Source organism: Leptonychotes weddellii, chromosome 2, assembly GCF_054177405.1.
Source record: "Leptonychotes weddellii isolate Sample4059 chromosome 2, ASM5417740v2, whole genome shotgun sequence".
Taxonomy (NCBI): Eukaryota; Metazoa; Chordata; class Mammalia; order Carnivora; family Phocidae; genus Leptonychotes; species Leptonychotes weddellii.
This window is the reverse complement of record NC_138370.1, coordinates 95,987,424-96,006,323: the sequence shown is the minus strand read 5'-3', so window position 1 is coordinate 96,006,323 and position 18,900 is coordinate 95,987,424.

Below are 18,900 nucleotides of genomic sequence, written 5' to 3'. Positions count from 1 at the left end.
TTATTTGGGCGCCAAATGTCCCTTTAAATGTCTCTCTAAATCAGGAGTGACCCAAAGTAGAAATACTCTGAGAGGAAACAGAAATATCTCTTCCGCCCCGAGAAACAATGAACTTCCCTGAATCTCACGTCATCTTTCAAAGTGGGCCCCTCTCTCCGGCAGTGCAAGAGAAAGGCTGGGAATGTACCAAATGTTTTCTTCGGAACTCGAATCTACTCATTCAAAGCCTTGATTTCTCACCACTCATGAAATTAAAAATGAATGACTCAGTAGACTGTTCTTCTTCATCAATTATTGCTACAAAGATACTGATACTGCCTTTGGATGAAACTCACCCAGTGGTGCTGGGATGTGAGGACAGCTGTAAGGACAGCTCCACTGCTAGGGGGTTAGCAACGCTCAACACGACCCACCGTCTACAGGAACCCACCGCCAGAAAGCCTATGAACATCCAGGGCGGGCATTTTTTAAGTTCCCACAGAGGACAGCGCCAAGGAGTTGGGAAAATCTCTGAGAGCTGTGACACGAACTGGGGACTGCGAATAAGACTCAAGCCGCTCCACGAGAGAGGCCAAGCACACAGTTTCACATCTCAGCGCCCCCCTCGACGAGTCCTCAGGCCCCACCATTTGGGAACGTGGGAAATGGTAAAGGCCGCAAACCTCGCACGGCTTCCCGGTGTGTGACTACGCCTCCTGGTTCGCAGGGGCCTCAGATGACCGCCTTCTCCGCTCCCTCCTCGGGTCCGACGTCCGGCCCCCCGCGGGCCCCGCGCCTCCGCCTGCCGGGAGCCGGCGGCTGCAGCCGCCTCCACCACGCCCGGCCGTCCAGGCGGGCCTCTGCCGCAGGACTGCGAGCCTCCCGAGTCTGGCCCATCCTTCCCCAGGTCAGAGCGCCGCTCCACCTCGCAACAAGGACCGCGAGGCCCAGGGCACGAGGACGAAGCTTCAGGCTTCTCAAAATAAATGGCGCGCTTGGTCGTGGAGAGGAAGAAGGAAGCTTCGGGAAAGGCGTAGAGGTGACCGAAACCCCAGGGCCGGGACCTAACTGGGCTTCCCGGGCCGGAATCCCTGCCTCACCCACCAGGCCAGCGGCCAAGTGGGGCCGCAGGCGGGTGCCCCGCGTTCGGGGCGGGGCTTCTGCTCTTGGGGGGCTGATGACCCCCGGAAGGGGAAGGGGAAGGGCAGGGGTGGCCCGGTGCGGCGTGAGACGAGGGTTGCATCTTGCCTGGATGTAGTCATGTCCCAGTGCAAGTACTGTTAATAGTTCCTTCACTTGAGAGAGGGGAGTGGAGACAAAATGTTTTAAACCATGGCAAACCCCTAACTCCCATGAGTTCCTCCTGAAATTACTTCAAGGGAGAGTGAATCATAAAACAGTATTACCTTCTTTCATATAATTAATATAATCATTTAATTTTTTAGAGTTACTCTGCTTGTCTTTCACAGGTGCTTTCAAGTAAATTAATCTAGAGTATATTTTATTAAACTTTATTTATTAAAAATTCCTACCTCCTCATAGGAGTGCTGCAATGATGAATTAATATTTGCTAAGCATTTGGAAGGTGAAAACTACATAAAACTTGATGGAGTTACTCTTATTGATACAGAAAAACAATAACTCGGCAGGATTGGTAACCCGTGCCATCTGCGATCTTCACTGAAATTACATTGTAAAAAGGGTTTGCCTAGCCAGAGCGGTCCAGTGCAGAAATAATTATCCAGGTAACTCAACTTTCCCAGAAAATGGAATCCTGCTTTTGAAGAAAAAGCGAGCCCTGCCCGATTTCGTTTGTTTTGTTCAATTATTATTGTCACATTTAAAGGTATCAGTTGTAACTCTATTTTAATGTCTCCTTCCTGTGATTTAAAATGAAGTATTTTAAGGCAAGGTCTGCATTAACAGATTGGGAATTAAACAATGCTCTTCCTTTCACAGCAGCCCCACTAATATTCAGGTACTGTAATAGAAATTTAAATAAAACTCCAAAAAGTTTCCAATATCTTTATATCTGTATCACTAGTTGCATAGCATTTCTGACTAGTAGACAGGAATAAGGTTAATAATGTATAATTTTTCTGAGGTGTATGGTAACCAAAGCAAAGACAAACATTGTATCTAGAATTACATTTCCAGTTAAACTTATTTCCACCAGGACACACTTTTAATTATTAGGACAATTGCTTTAATTCCCCCTCTTTACTTTGTTAATGTCAACAGGGCCATAGCCATCAAAATAACATGGGTGTTTCAAAAGTAATCTGAAGAGTTTTAGAAGTCAATTGTTTTTCAATGCAGGGTTTTTTGTTGTTGTTGTTTTTGTTTTTTAAAGATTTTATTTATTTATTTGACAGAGAGATAGAGAGAGAGAACAAGTAGGCAGAGAGGCAGGCAGAGGGAGAGGGAGAAGCAGGCTCCCCGCTGAGCAGGGAGTCCGATGCGGGGCTCGATCCCAGGACCCTGGGATCATGACCTGAGCCAAAGGCAGCCGCTTAACCGACTGAGCCACCCAGGCGCCCCTCAATGCAGGGTTTTTTAATGTAGTGTTCTAAAATATCCAGCAAGCAGCTCTAATCAATCATTATAAAACTTCCCTATATGCAAGCACGGAAAACATTAAACTGTAACATCACAAAAGTAGGCCAGACCACTATCATCAACCTGTAGTCATCATCATTTATATCATTTATTAAATTATGCAATGCGGCAGTGCCAAAAAGTGAAATAATAGTGTGAATTCACTAGAGGGAGCAATTCTTTTTTAGTAAACTAGTATTACTTAGCTCTATATAGTCAGTAGTCCTAGAGTAGATCTGGATCCTTAACATAATTTGAGAATAAAAATATGCATAATTTAGGAGAGAGATCCCAATAAAGGTGTACTGTCATTTCAAGGGTTACTGGGAGGTTTTCTTAAAACATCTGAAAAGAAAAGAGAATTTGAAAACAGACTAAGTCCAAGGTAGTAATACTCAAGCTGAACATCGATCAGCATCCCCATTTTGTTTTAATTTTCACACATTTGTACTTTTAGACAAGAAATTACTGCCTACTAAAATTGGCACAGCATCTTATCCATTAGCAGCCATCGTAGTAACAAGAGCCAGTTTCCAAGTTTCTGGTATAAATGCAAATAAACTCCAGATTCAGTGAAATAAAGTTAACTTATTCTAGTTAGCAACATAAGTGACAGATGTTCAGACCAATTCACACTTCTGCTATACATTTTTATATCTTGGTTGTTTGTGACTTAACCTCAATTCATTTAGATTTGCATCCTATTTGATATATCTAATACTCAGGATTTTAGCCAAAAAACCATTTTTAAGCAAAAATTAATGTGGAAATAATAAATAGTATTTATACAATTGTGCCTAATTGTATTAAGTTTTGATTGCCTGTTAAATGTTAATTTTAATGATATAGATTTGGCCACTGAAGATAAACTTTAGCTGTTATCATTGAATTAATGTCATATTTTAATAATATCAAAGATGTTAAATTTTTTTAAATGATAGTTTTATTTTATTTGTGAAATATTTCATTCTATACATATTTAGTGAATTTCTGCCTGGTACTGAATACTGTTAGGATCTGGGTATACAAAGATAAATAAGATCCAAGTTAGCTCACAATCTAGTGATCCTTTTAAAATAAAATGTTCCACAATAATTTAATTCTATTTATGTTTAAAAAGAAAACTATATATTTAAAAAGCTAAAGTCTTTTACTGAAAGGAATGGCATGTCTTCCTTTTTTTTTTTATTTCTGGAAAACCATCACAAAAGCTCAAAGTTTAAAGAAAAGTTTTAGAGTCTTCCAATATATAAGACATGTTTAGAATATAAATTGTCGATTCTGGCAGCTCCAAGTCAAGTATTTACTACTATTTATTTGTATGTGGATGGGCCAGATGTTCTCCAAACTACATTCCCCGAACTCTTTTCTTTAAAACACTTCTGCAAAAAATGCAATCTGAATACTTGTGCTATTGAATTGATGGATTTAATCTTGTTTCTACTCAGGAATGAAGAAAAAAGATAGGTGACTGATGAATACCTGGTAATGGTCAGTGTTTTCCACACCAAATCTCTCTTCTTTCCCATTGCACCATCTAAAATAGTATATATTTCTACAGTGTTATAATGTGCTGGGTTAATCATAGGCTTTTATGAAGTATAATAATGTATCAAAGTGTCTATGAAATTATATTCTAAAATATGAAGATGTATATTTTTTGTTGTACTGATAACATCATTTCAAATATTATCATGCTATAAAGTGTAAATATCAGAGCCACTAAGGAAGAATCACAATTGAAATAGATTGGGGTAAGGATTACACAAGTTGAGAATGGACTAATTTTCTTTGAAGTCAAACACTGAAAACTCACTATAAACTATGACTTAGGGCGCCTGGGTGGCTCAGTTGTTAAGCGTCTGCCTTCGGCTCAGGTCATGATCCCAGGGTGCTGGGATTGAGCCCCGCATCGGGCTCCTTGCTTGGCAGGAAGCCTGCTTCTCCTTCTCCCACTCCCCCTGCTTGTGTTCCCTCTCTCGCTGTGTCTCTCTCTGTCAAATAAATAAATAAAAAATCTTAAAAAAAAATAAGCTATGACTTACAGAAAAGGAATATTGAATTTTCATAAGTATCCTATATCTCAATACCAATGAGATATTTTGTTATGGGCATATAATTTGTAGAGATAGTTGAGAAAATAGGAATCCATTCATTCTACATTAAAAAATTTTTCTTTTAAAATTATATGAGGTTAGCTCTCATTATAGAAAATAAATACATAGCAATAAAAATTATACTCTATATTCCAAGACATTCTGACCATGTTTTACTTAGTTTATGCTATGATGTCCTTAGAATAAATCTTCAAACATAGTTTAACAGTGGCTTTAGAATTAAAAAGCCATCAGCCTTTCTAAGAAGGGAACTAAATATATTAATTTTTCAGTATTTTAAATATTTAATATTGACACACATAAATAGCCATCCAATATTAAAAGTGGATTCTCCTATCATTATCAGAAATACACTTTCTTATAAATTTTCCAAATTCTAAACCCAGACCAATTCAGTTTTTCAAGAAACTGAATTTAATTTCAGAATATGATGAAAATGAGTGTTCTCCCTTCTCCTCAATAATAACTAAGATTACCTCATTTTACCAATGCAAGGATAACAAATTTATACCTATTTGGAAAGCTTTGGCCCTTCACTTTTTGTGTATCTTCAGCTTATAAATGTTAATCCCAGAGGATCCCAGGGACTGGTGAAGGCTCATAGACTAGGGACATATTTTGTAAGAAGTGAAAAAAGCAGCCATTCCCCCTCAGTTATAAAGCAAAGAACTTAGGAACTTTAAACTACAATCTAAAAATCTTGGCATGCTAACTAATGTTTTGAAAGGCAAGTAACCATGTTTGAATGTTGATGTATTTATGAATACTTTGCCTTATATATGATTTTCTACTTAATCTAGCTGGTAATATAAAATAAAAATAATGATGATAGAAAAATAACTTAGGAGGCTTAGCCTGGAGGAGTAATGATAAGACCTTGAACATAAAATTTTCTAAGACAGCAACTTACAAATGGGTTTTTACATTCTTGGGGAAGAGCTCAGAACACTGAGCCTGTGCAACATCAAAAAAAAAAAATGTTTACTTCAGACTTAAGTTTGGCATTTTCATATACATTATTCTAGTGGAAATATGATTACTGTCTTATTAAATTTGAGGATGAAACTGTTCTTTAAAAATATTTCACAATTATCAGGATCTTCATCTTCAAAGCACAATAGATACGTCAATGTTTGCATAACATTCTTATATGTTGTACATAAATATTAATCCCAATTTACAGATGGTAAAACTGAGAAAAGCTTATTTAATAACTTCAGAGACAATTGGTAAAATACTATGGTTTTGTTTTCCACATTTCTGCTTTTAAAATATTATTACATTAGACACAATTAGGTAATAAGTAAAGTATTACAGACATGTTGTTTTTATAATTGTAAATATTATCATAGCAATAATTCCTAAGATTTTTAAAAAGATTTTATTTATTTTTTTGACAGAGAGAGAGTACAAGCAGGGGGGGAGCTGTAGGGAGAGGGAGAAGTAGGCTCCTGCTGAGCAGAGAGCCCGGCAGGGGCTCGATCCCAGGACTCTGGGATCATGACCTGATCTGAAGGCAGACGCTTAACCGACTGAACCACCCAGGCACCCGATTCCTAAGATTTTTGTTGAGGACATTAACTCATCTTCTGTGTATTTTAATCTTATTATTCAAGAAAAAATAATATAGCTCTTAGGAGACCCCAAAACTGTGAATTAAGAATTAAGAGTTAAGAATTCTCCATTCTTTCCCCAACTCTGTCATCGGCAATTATATGACTTCGATTAGCTGATTAAAAGCTTAACCCTTACATGCATGGCATGTAATGGACCCTCTAGATGAACCTCAAACAATAGATAATGAAATGACTCCCAGTGGAGAAAATGATTTATGCTTACCTTCTTTGTATTTTATGATATGCAAGTTGACCTTAAATCTTATAAATCTTTCTAATCTACAATGTTCTTCTTTAAAATGAGGCCAAAGCTGAGTCTGAATCTTAGCTTCAGAGAATACACCTATCCAGAGAAATCTCTCTTTTTTTAATCTTCACACAAAATAAAGAGAACAAGAGGTATCTTTCCTCTATAGTTGTCTTTCTGTTTTGTTTCTAGATAGTCATGCAAGTGGGAAAACACTAATAACATTCCATGGATCTGCAACATGTCCACTGTGTTACCTATGACGAAACTTCTATAAGACTCTGGAGTTTGTGTAAGGGAATTCCTAAAAATCTGCTCTTTATTTCACGTAACTGAACAAATGTATTTTAGATCAGATGGGAAAGCAGCCTTAAGGCATTTTGCAAAGTTTATCCAACATTTTAGTCCAGGATTTTTCTGTACTGCATTTTTTATAGGTGATAATCTAGCCTGTGTTTCAACTTTTCCAATGAGGAAATCATTATTTTTTTAGAGAATTGGAAACATTGGGGTGCCTGGGTGGCTCAGAGGGTTAAATGTCTGCCTTTGGCTCAGGTCATGGTCCCAGGGTCCTGGGATCAAGCCCCGCATCGGGCTCCTGACTCAGCAGGGAGCCTGCTTCTCCCTCTCCCTCTACCTCTCCCCCTGCTCATGCGCGCTCTCTCTCTCTGTATCTGTGTCTCACATGAATAAATAAAATCTTTTAAAAAAAGAGAGAGAATTGGAAGCATCAAAAGATGCTTTCATATGCTATTTAAAATCTACCTTCTATAACTTCTAGCCTTCTTTTCTTCTTCTCCCCTTTGAAGAAACACAGTATATGCAGGATATACTTATTACATGTTTCCTGTGCTATTGCTTTAAACATGTACAGATGCTACGTCACTCCTAAGTCTACTCAGGGTATCACCAGTTGTTCTCATAACCTCTTTATGTTATATTGTGTTGTTTTCACTATCCTGATTGGCCTTTAGTACTCTCAGTGACTTTTCCAATGTCTTTCAAAGTATGTGACTCAGACTATATATAGTATCTTAAATTGATGTAAGTCTAGAAATGGACGGTTACCATAGTTGATGTGGAAACTTTATTTAATTGATGCAGTTGAAAAACACATAACATTTTTTTATTTTTTTTTTAAAGATTTTATTTATTTATTTGAGAGAGAGAGAGAATGAGAAAGAGCAAGCACATGAGAGGGGGGAGGGTCAGAGGGAGAAGCAGACTCCCTGCCGAGCAGGGAGCCCGATGCGGGACTCGATCCAGGGACTCCAGGATCATGACCCGAGCTGAAGGCAGTCGCTTAACCAACTGAGCCACCCAGGCGCCCCAACACATAACATTTTTAAGCAGCCAGTTCATATTACTGCCTCATGATGAGATTGTAGTTCACTGTATTAGTTATCTGTTGCTGCATAAAAATTATCTCAAAACTTAACAGCCGAATAGGGCTCCTGGCTGGCTCAATCGGTGGAGCATGTGGGTCTTGATCTTGGGGTTGCAAATTTGAGCCCCACTTTGGGTGTAGAGGTTACTTAAAAATAAAATCTTAAAAGGGGCACTTGGGTGGCGCAGTCGGTTGAGCGTTCAACTCTTGGTTTTAGCTCAGGTCGTGATCTCAGGTTTGTGAGATTGAGCCCCGTGTTGGGCTCCACACTTAGCACAGAGTCTGCTTAAGATTCTCTCCCTCTGGGGCGCCTGGGTGGCTCAGATGGTTAAGCGTCTGCCTTCGGCTCAGGTCATGATCTCAGGGTCCTGGGATCGAGCCCCGCATCGGGCTCCCTGCTCCTTGGGAGCCTGCTTCTCCCTCTGCCTCTCTCTCTCTCTCTCTGTCTGTCATGAATAAATAAATTTAAAAAAAAAATCTTTAAAAGATTCTCTCCCTCTGACCGAACCCCTGCTGTGTGCGTGTGCTCTCTCTCTCTCTTTCTGTCTCTTAAAAAAATTAAAAATAAATATTTTTTTTAAAAAACCCTTAGTGGCTGAAGATAACAACAAACATTTATTATCTTACACAATTTCTGTGGCTCAGGAATTTGAGAATATCTTAGCTGGGTAGCCCTTAGTTCAGTGTCTCTCATGAGATTACAGTTAAAATCTCAGTTAGGGCTACAGTCCTCTGAAAATCTGGCTGGGGCTGGAGGATCTGCTTCTAACATGGCTCACTTATATGGCAGTGAAGTTCATTATGGCTCAGTTCCTTACCACGTGGACCTGTCCTTCGGGCTGCTTGAGGGTCCTCATGACATGACATGATATCTGACTGCTCCAGAGTGAATGATCCAAGAGAGAGCAAGGCAGAAGCTACAATATCTTTTATGTCCTACTCTTGAAAGCTACACATTGTCATTTTCATAATATACTATCGTTACACAGGTTAGCCCTATCCAGTGTGGGAGGGGACTACACAGAGGCATGAATATCAGGAAGCAAGGATTATTTGGGGGCCATGTCACAAGCTGATACTAGAATTCATCCTCTATCCCTCAATGACTAAACTCCCTCCCACAGGTAAATTAAACTCTCACCTTCTCAAGGCCACCAAACATCTCATCCCCTTACAGCAGCATCTCAAAGTCTACAATCTTGTCATCTTAACCAGGTCCAGATGTGGATGAAGCCACTGAATGGCTCTCTTGAGTCATAACCTTAGCTCTTTCTAAGGTCTTCTTTTAAAAAAAAAAAAAAATATTTTGACAGAGAGAGACACAGTGAGAAAGGGAACACAAGCAGGGGGAGTAAGAGAGGGAGAAGCAGGCTTTCTGTGGAGCAGGGAGCGGGATGCAGGGCTCGATCCCAAAACCCTGGGATCATGACCTGAGCCGAAGGCAGAAGGCAGACACTTAACGACTGAGCCACCCAGGCGCCCCATATCTTTCTAAGGTCTTAGCGAAGGATTTTACTGCTCTACCCTCAGATTCATTTTTATACCATAATTGCCTGGCGGAGCCTGGATTTGATCTTTGTTTGGAAACCATTTCTTTGTTTTAGCATTGTTTCCTTTTCTAGCCTCGGAAGCCATGCATCATCATTTCCACAATATCCTATTAGCTATGTAGGTTAATTTTATTCATTGTGGGAGGGGACTGCAAGAAGATGTCAATTATAGGAACCTGGAATCATTGGGTTCGTGAAGGTTGGCTACTGCGTCCACTAAAATCTTGGATAATTTAATTTTTAGGAAATCCTGTTAAGCCAGCTTCATCCATTTTGGTATTGATTTTTTAAATCTAAAAATTACCCATATTTGTCATTAAATTGCAATTGTAGTTTCAATTCTGCATTCCAACCTTTTCGGATCTTTTTGAATTTTTTTTAAAGATTTATTTATTATTTTAGAGAGAGAGAGAGCAGGGGGAAGGGCAGAGGGAGAGAATCTCAGCAGACTCCCCGCTGAATGTAGAGCCTGACTTGGGCTTAATCCCTCGACTCTGAGATTATTACCCGAGCCAAAACCAAGAGTCAGATGCTTAACTGACTGAGGCACCTAGGCACCCGATCTCTTTGAATTTTAATTCTGTCATATGAACAACACTCCACAGCTTTGAATTATTGGTAAGTATGATAGGTGATGGAATTTTTAAAAATGCAATTTATTGATAAAAATGTTGCTAAACATTTGTGTCTCTAGACCTATTTAGACCATTTAGTTGATAAAATAAGTACATATATCTTCACCTGCACCATTCTAGAAATGACACATTAAATTCATTTTCTGTCAAATATAAATAAGGATCCATTTTCCCATGCACATAAAAATATAGTATGCTAAACAGTGGGCAGCTCCAACTTCATCAGGAATTCTAATATATTTTGAAAGATTGGCTAATTGGGCAAAATCCTCAAGAAATGAGGACTGAAGACTACAATGTTTTAAGTTATCTAGTGTGAAAACTTGAAACATAACTTATTAGCTAGGGCTGTACACAAAATATCAGCCTTTGGCAAAGTTATGGTGGGATAAATTCCTTATCCTTTGCTCACTCGTTAAGAATAGAAACAATGGTTTTGTCCTTATAAGTCCACTGGACTTAGCAAAATACTCTATGCTCATAGATCCTTAATAAATATTTTTTAACTGGTAAATTGGTTAATAAATTATTGACAGATCATGAATTCCCCTCTCCCAAGTTTCTTGATACCCAATTACCAGTTTCTTGGTACCCAGTTACCCTACCGAAGTCTTCCCTTAGTGTTCCAAGATGGGAATCTTTTTCAATCTCCTGCTATTCAATCAAAAGTTGACTATTTTTAAATAAGAAGTTGGACAGTCTAATAACATTTAGGGAACGTTGTCAATGCCTGAATCCATATTAGGGCATCTAATGATGTGGATTTTCTGATACAGTTGACAAATAAGTGAAAAGTTTGGGCAAGCTTTTGGCTGCCTTACAACCATAATAAGTTGCCATCAATTTGCCTTCTCAGTAAGATCAGTCTTGGTTGAACATGTCAGTTGGTGAACTCTCTACCAGGAAAATCTGGTCTTCCTGACACTGGAATTCCAAAACTATATTCCTCACTATGTGTGCCTTGCCGTGATTCCTTTTCTTGTTCACCTAACTTAGGAAAACAATTCTTTAGATGAATAGCATTTCTCTATTTCCGCTAATGGGCTCATCATTCAGTCAATCACATAAACTCAAAAACTTTAGGGACGCTTGGGTGGCTCAGTTGGTTAAGCATCTGCCTTTGGCTCAGGTCATGATCCTGGAGTCCCAGGACCAAGCCCTGTGTCGGGCTCCCTGCTCAGCAGGGAGTCTGCTTCTCCCTCTTCCCTTCACCCCGCTGTGCTGTCTCAAATAAATAAATAAAATTAAAAAAAAAAAACTCAAAAACTTTGTTTGTTGAATTTGTCCCTTCCCTAAACCCTCTCATCCAATGTAGTCTTTAGGCTATCTTTCTTCGCTCTACCTTTTCCTTTATCTCTACCATACCCCAGTTTAAACCTTTTAGTTTACCTCTCTTTGTAGTTTGGTTACACATCTTTGCCACATTAACTTACTAAAGTATAGCATCTATCCATCCATTATTCTGCTCAAAAACCTCACTCCCATCTACTCAGTGCCTCCACAATTAACTCCAAACTTCTTAGTCTAGTTTCACTGTCTGCCACATTCTAGCCACAATTTAGCTTTCCAGCCTTACCTTCCACTACTTTGACACACTGGATTATTCTGTCTGCCAAACTCATCCCCCATCTACCATTAAATCTGTATTGCATTTTCCCTCTGCCTGAATGTTCTCCCTTCATTTCCATTAAGACCCTGCCCATCTTTCAAAACCAAAATCAAAAAGAATCTCAGACATGCTTTAATCCTCCCAGCCAGAAGTATTCTCACTCTTTTCTGAAAGTCCACAGTACTTTGTACCACTCCTAAGGTACTTACTGAATTTTGACTTAGGTTTCAGTTATATGCTTACATGATTTATCTCTTCTTACATATTTTAAACTTCCTGAGAACATAGATTATATCATTCCATGTATAGTAGTTAGCACATCTGCTTTAGTTAGAGGTGGTTGTTCCTGAGTTGGAACCATCATGGAATGAGTTGGGTAAGTATTCTACATTGGTTTGTGGTGGTGAATAGGGACACAGTATAGTGTGGTCAAGAGAAAAACTTTTGGAGGTCAAACAATTCCAGATTTAAATTTGGTTTTACCAGTTTCTAATTACGTGATTTATGGCAAATTAACTAATCTCTTGGCATTTCAGTTTCTTCATCTGGAAAATGGGAATGAATGCCTATTTCATAGATGTGTTGTCATCATTAATGAGGTATTGGGTATAAAACACTTATCTTAATAAATAATTATTACCTTCCTATCCTGTATTGTTCCTAGCATAGTGTTTGATAACTTTTTTATTAAATAAATGAATTATTTAGAAAACAAAAACATATTATGAATTGTAATTTAAATATGCATGTATATTTAATAATTAAGAAAAAACATTAGAAGGGCATAGAAGAAAGGATAAAAAAGGGAAGAGGAAGTCAGGAATCAAGATACTACATTTTTTTTTTAAGTGAGCAAGAAGAAATTTAATTTATGACACAGACTTATAGTCTTAACTCGACAGAATATGCTGGAATTCCTTACAATTTTCTAATGGGAAAAACCTAATTACCTATTTTTAATTATAACAGTTCACATCTTAAATTACATATAAAAATGTTTAGTACTGCAGCTTATGGGAGGCCCAGCCAGGCTCCAGATTCTCAGCCACTGGGGAATTTCTGTGCCAGACCACCCATGACGAAAGTGAAAAGTTGGTACCTTTGCCAGTGTGGAAATTTCTTCAGAAGAGAGTTCTAAACTGTTGTAACCACTTTCCCCAGGAAGACGAGGGGAAAAACACATGAGAAGTTACTGGACAAACACTAATTGCCCAGGTTTCAAAGTAATAATCAAAAGTGGAATTAATGCTTTTAGCACCACAACTCTCCTGAACTTGTCTGTTTATATGGATTTGGGCTGACTTGTTTCAGTCCATTTCTTTGGAGGACACAAACTTATATGAATAAATCTAGAATTTCAAGGCAAGTCACACTACTTAGTTATACTTGATTTGGATTTTTGTTCATTTTTTATCATCTTTCTCAAAATGTCTTTAGAAACAAGTCATTCAAATAGTAATAGCATTTGCACTCGAAATCTTGTTTTAAGTTTCTTGGGATAACCTTTCATTATGAAAGCAAAAGAAACATCCAAATGGTGGTTAAACCTGGATAAGGCACAGAAGGGTGCACAGGGTGGGGGGAAGGGATAATTGGGTGATGGGCATTAGGGAGGGCACTTGATGTAATGAGCACTGGGTGTTATATGCAACTGATGATTCACTAAATTCCACCCCTGAAACTAATAACACACTATATGTTAACTAAATTGAATATAAATAAAACATTTTAAAAAAAAAGGAAAGGTGCACAAAATTAGAGTCTTTGCTCATAACTTTTCCATTTTGGAAAAACTAATATTTGACATCTTTTATCTGAAACATATTATCTCATTTATAATTAGGAACAGTCTGAAAATCTACTTTCTTGGACTAATGTGGAACAGATGTTTGTAAAAGTGCCTGAAATATAATAGACCTTCAATAAATATTATTGTGTTGGCAAAAAAGCTTAACAGGTGTGTGTATGTTTGTGTACACAACTCTCCTTCACCCCCTCAATACTTCCCAGGTAGTGTTAGCGGAGGGCACTAGAAGATGAGATTTTTCTTCTTATAGCAGTGCCTCTGAGGATCCCAAAAGACGATCTCAAATCATAGTTCCAAAAGCACTTTCTTCTGCTCTTCTCAGGGGAGAAGACTATGAGGGTGGGAAAAGGGACACTCTACTGAAGCAAGAACTCTTTTGGTTGCAAAGAACAGAAACCCGATTTTAACTACTTTGGGCAAACCAGGAAATAAATACTGACCTGAGTAGCAAAATCTCAGGAAGGGCATGGACCTCAACGATCACAGAAACAAGGACATGGCTAGAGTCTCTCTCCATCCAATTCTAATCTGTGCTTCTCTCTGAGTCTGCTTTCCATCTTACAAGAGACTGCAACCTTCTACCCTGGAGAACCTCGCTTTAGAAATCTCTTCATGAAAGGACTACTTCTCTCTAAATCCCATTTGAAATTCTCAGAGAGGTACTGAAAGGTCGGCCTAGGTCATATGCCTCCTTTTGTGAACAGAGAGACCAGTTCTATAATTGGCAGCCTCCACTAGAACAATAGAGTTTAAGTAAAGAGAAGAGCATTTCCTCCAAAAAGAAGACACTTCTGTTTCCAGAAGAAGGTGGGCAGTGCTGGGTAGACAAAAGAAATAGTCTTAAAATTATACTTCTAAAAATTCAGAATTTTATTTATTAAATATGAAATAAAATATCTTTTTCAGTGGCTTATTATTTTCTATAAATTTATTTTTCTGTCTCTTAGTGTTTTCTCATATTTCTTCTATCTCAAATGTTTTTCTTAAACAGCACCACTAGGTCCTATCCTTTCCCTCCTTCAAATCGGTGCTTAAGATTCACTTCCTTGGACTCCGGGTAAAATGCGGCTAATCCAATAGATTTATCTCTATTTTCCCCCAAATGCTATTAAAATGGCGGGGGGGGGCAAGGAGAGAGAGAGAAAGAGATAGAGAGGGAGAGAGAAAGAGAACCCCTAAGTGCAAAGAAGAAGGGGAAAGACTGTAACAGATGAAAAGTGACAAAAACTTATGGAAGACAGGAAGTAGATATGTAGAGGATTAGTTACCTATTGCAATGTAACAAATTGCTCAAAACTTAGCTTCTTAAAACAATAAATATTTATTGTGTCACCCAGTTTTGAGGGTGAGAAATCTGGGAGCAGCTTAGGCTGCGGTCAAGTTGTTGGCCAGGGCTACAGCCATTCAGAGAGCTGGAGAATCCACTTCCAAGCTCACACACATGGCTGTTGGCAGGAGGCTTCAGTTTCTCACTATAAAGAAATACTTTATGCTTGTGAAATACTAACTACAATAAGAGAAAGAAAGTGTAATAGTAGAGAAGCTAGCTGACGCCACCTAGATCAAGTAAGCAATGTCAGGAAATATGGTTTAAGTGGACATTGTGTGCCTAAGAACACAGCATCGCTTCTGTGATATTCCTGAATATCAGTATCATAGAAGATATGTAATTGGAATCTAATCACATGAAAATATCACACACACACCCACACACATACCCCAAATTGAAAAACATTCTACAAAATAACTGACCTATACTCTTCAAACATGTTAAGTTCATGGAAGTGTGTTATGTGCTTTGATGCAGCTATGGGAGCATACAGGAGGGGCACCTCGACCTGATCGATGCCAAGATGTCAGGGAAGCCTTCTACTGTAGGAATCTCTAAGCTGATACCTAGAGTTAGCATAGAAAGGGGTAATAGAGAGTGAGGAGACGCAAGAAAGGAGGAAGCAGGTCATAAGGTACAAGACCAAGGAAAAATCATTTGATCATATACCAACTGGTGTGTGTGTGTGTGTGTGTGTGTGTGTGTGTGTGTAAACTCTTTCTTTAATATTAGCAAGAGTTTGCTCCTTTTCCTGTCATATCTAAAATGTTACATTTCAGGGGCGCCTCAGTTGGAAGAGTATGCAACTCTTGATCTCAGGGTGTGAGTTCAAGCCCCACATTGGGGGTAGAGATTACTTTAAAAAAATAAAATAAAAAATAAAATGTCATTTCAAATTAGCTTAAGAGGTTATGCCTATTACTTTAGTCTAAGAAATGTGCCTCGAGACACATGTGAAAGAGTAGAACAAATTTGCCCTTGTTGTCTCAGTTACTATAATCCTCATTTTTTTCAAACATTAATCATCTCATAAACCAACTAGGCAACATTATTTTCATAGAACTTTTAATACATTTCCTTTATATGTCTTTTATGAATGGCATTTTCTCATCATGTGAACAAAAGTGATACAGAAGACTAAATTCTTTCACAGTGGCCATTTGTTTAGTGGTTGAGAGAACAAACCTCTTGTCAGATCGTGCCTGATTTGAGTCCTATTCTAGACCTGACTCTGCCACCCATTGGCCAGGTCTCCTGAAGCAAGTCACCTCTGAGCATCAGTTTTCTCATCTGTCAAATTAAAAAAAAAAACAAAAAACTGTCTATTTTATAGGATTGTTGTGAGAACTGATTGAAATAATACGTGAACAGCATTTAGCACAGTGCTTGTCTCATAGAAAGATTCAATAAATCAGATCTTTTGCATCACCCTATAGCTATGTTTAGAAAAGATTATGCATAAAATCAGGTCAAATATAATGGTAAAAATGTATTTAGAGTGCTGTGAAAATAATATTGTTTCTTGAGTGTGTAGATGATTTTTTAATTGATGATTACAGTGCCTGAACCAATCAAAGATAATTTGTCTGTTCTATCTCATCTTGCAATTTCCCAGTCATCCTCCCCTTTGATTTTTTGAATCCCCAGCCTAATCTAGAGTGGCTTCTAAAAAACAGCAAGGCCAGGACTAGTGCTTCTCCAGTAAAGATGGGATTTTGAAAACCATATAAGCATTGCAAAACTCATCTCATTGTAACTCTTTACCATTCCAGCTCCTATATACATATACTTGTTCACATATGTATTCCTTTGTTTATTTAGCATAATAAAGTAAAACATCTTTTCTGGCATATAACAAGACGTATTAAATGTTTCATACTTGTCTCACCAAAAGTAATGTCAATCTTCCCTTTGTTCTGGTGAAATGTGTTTATTGTTTATGATAGCAGCTGGAAAGTGGGAGTGGATAGGGTAAATGATCTAAGGAATATTTTGCCACCAATAAATTAATCAAAACTATTTGAGGTTTATGGGGCAACAATTAGCAGAAATAAAAATAACAATGGTTTGTTTGGTCTATGACTTTAGTCAAAGTCTGATTGGGTTAATATTTTTTTGTTGTTCTGGGATTGACTAACATTTTTAACTTCTCAAATTCCTTATCACTAACCATAAAAATGAAAAAAGAATTTTGTTCATCATTTATTGTGATGCACTATATTTTACTGTTTATTATAATAGTTAAATTGTTAAGACTGTAAAATTATTGTGAAGATTGGAGATCATAATCTCTTAACTAGTAGAATGATTCTAGGTTCTGACATTATAAGCTGGACACTTCTGTCATCTATGTGCTCCCCCTCCTCCAACCACCACGTACAGGTCTCCTTTCTGTCTCCCTCACCACACACATTCTCCAAGCTATTTATTAAGAAACATTAAAATGCGTCTAGTAACTTATGAACCCTGATCATCACCCTAAAAATCATATGATAGGATCCATTATCCTAAAAGTGCTCTGATATAATAAAAAATGTTGGTAGTGATGATTAGAAAAAGATTAAGATGAAATTCCTGCTATGGAATTCTTTTACATATCTGATTTGTTGAGAGAAAATCAGAAATGATTTAGAATTAATCTGTGATTAAATTCATGCCAATTCAATAGATTTTCATATCTTGGGCCTTTGATTTTTGTGAACAAAGGTTTTAATTATACCATTTGATCAATAGGCATTTATTGAACACCTACTATTTAGCAAGTATGGTTCCAGGCTCCAACAAAAAGCTCAAAAGAAAACGACCCCAAAATGTTAACTCAGAGTAATACATCCCACATGGTAATTGACAAAGGAGTAAGATAGACAAAAAATAGTTTTAAGGTATGGGAACCCTTGAGTGCCCGGAAATGAAATTTTAAAAGTAAAAAGGGAGAGAAGTGTGAGAGTAGAATTATCTCTAGAAGAGATGTTGGAAGAAGTTAGGAAAAGGAATCGAAGAAGGGTGGAAATGGAAACTCTCCTGTGGAGGAAGACATCTTTCTACTAAATTCTAATCTGAAAATGCAGGATGACAATGAAGGTGTTTTCCAACCATGAAAGGAACAGAAATCGCCATAAAATACTGCTGAGCCAATAACAATAGGATATAGCACAAGAAAAATAAGTACCTTTGTTTGGAGAGATGAAGAAAGGAACTCATATTAGCACATAAACTCTACACAGGACTGTATCTGTGTTCTTTTAGAACACATAATTTTGACAATGTGTGCAAGTGGTAATTTCAGGCAAGAGGAGCTTCCAAGCTGAGAATAGTAAACTGAACTGAGATTTACCACTTTGGTGGTCATAATGCCAAGAGTTAACGCTGTCTGGGATGAAAGGAGTGTGTTCACTGACCCTTCCAGGATATCCTGCTTGCAGTGGAGCTTTGTTAAAAGAATGTTCACAGTTCCTCTGTTGCTGTGAAAAGACATGTTCCGATGTTGCATGCTTCACTTATCGGCCCTGACACCTTTATTGTTCATACAAGCACTCCATATTTACGAAGACAAATGGCTTACAAGTAGACTGGATAAAACAACTTTTCATATCTGGGAGAGTAAACACTAGAAACCATCTGAAGCCTTAGTTCAAAAGAGGGGACAAATAGAGGATCATCCAGGAGCAGCCAAAATTCTGGGGAGAGCCTACTGAGGTGGAGAAGGGCCAAAGGAAAAAGAGGAAATGAAGATGGCAGGAAATAAAGGGAAAGTAAAGAAAGGGGATGTGAAGAGAGACATAACTTTCTCTCATCCATGAAGTTGTGTTGCTAGCTCTTCCTAACCCTCTCTTCTCTGACAAGGCATTGCATGTGAAGAGAGAGTCCGGCAGAGACTTGGGGTTGTCAGCTGCTCCAGCCACTGGGGCCTCATCTTCTCTCCACCTCCATGGTGGCACCTCACCCAGATTCCTTTCTTGTCAAACGTGTTTCCAATCACCCAAGCCCTCTAGTCTATGACCTCTTGTCAAACTGTCTGTTACCCA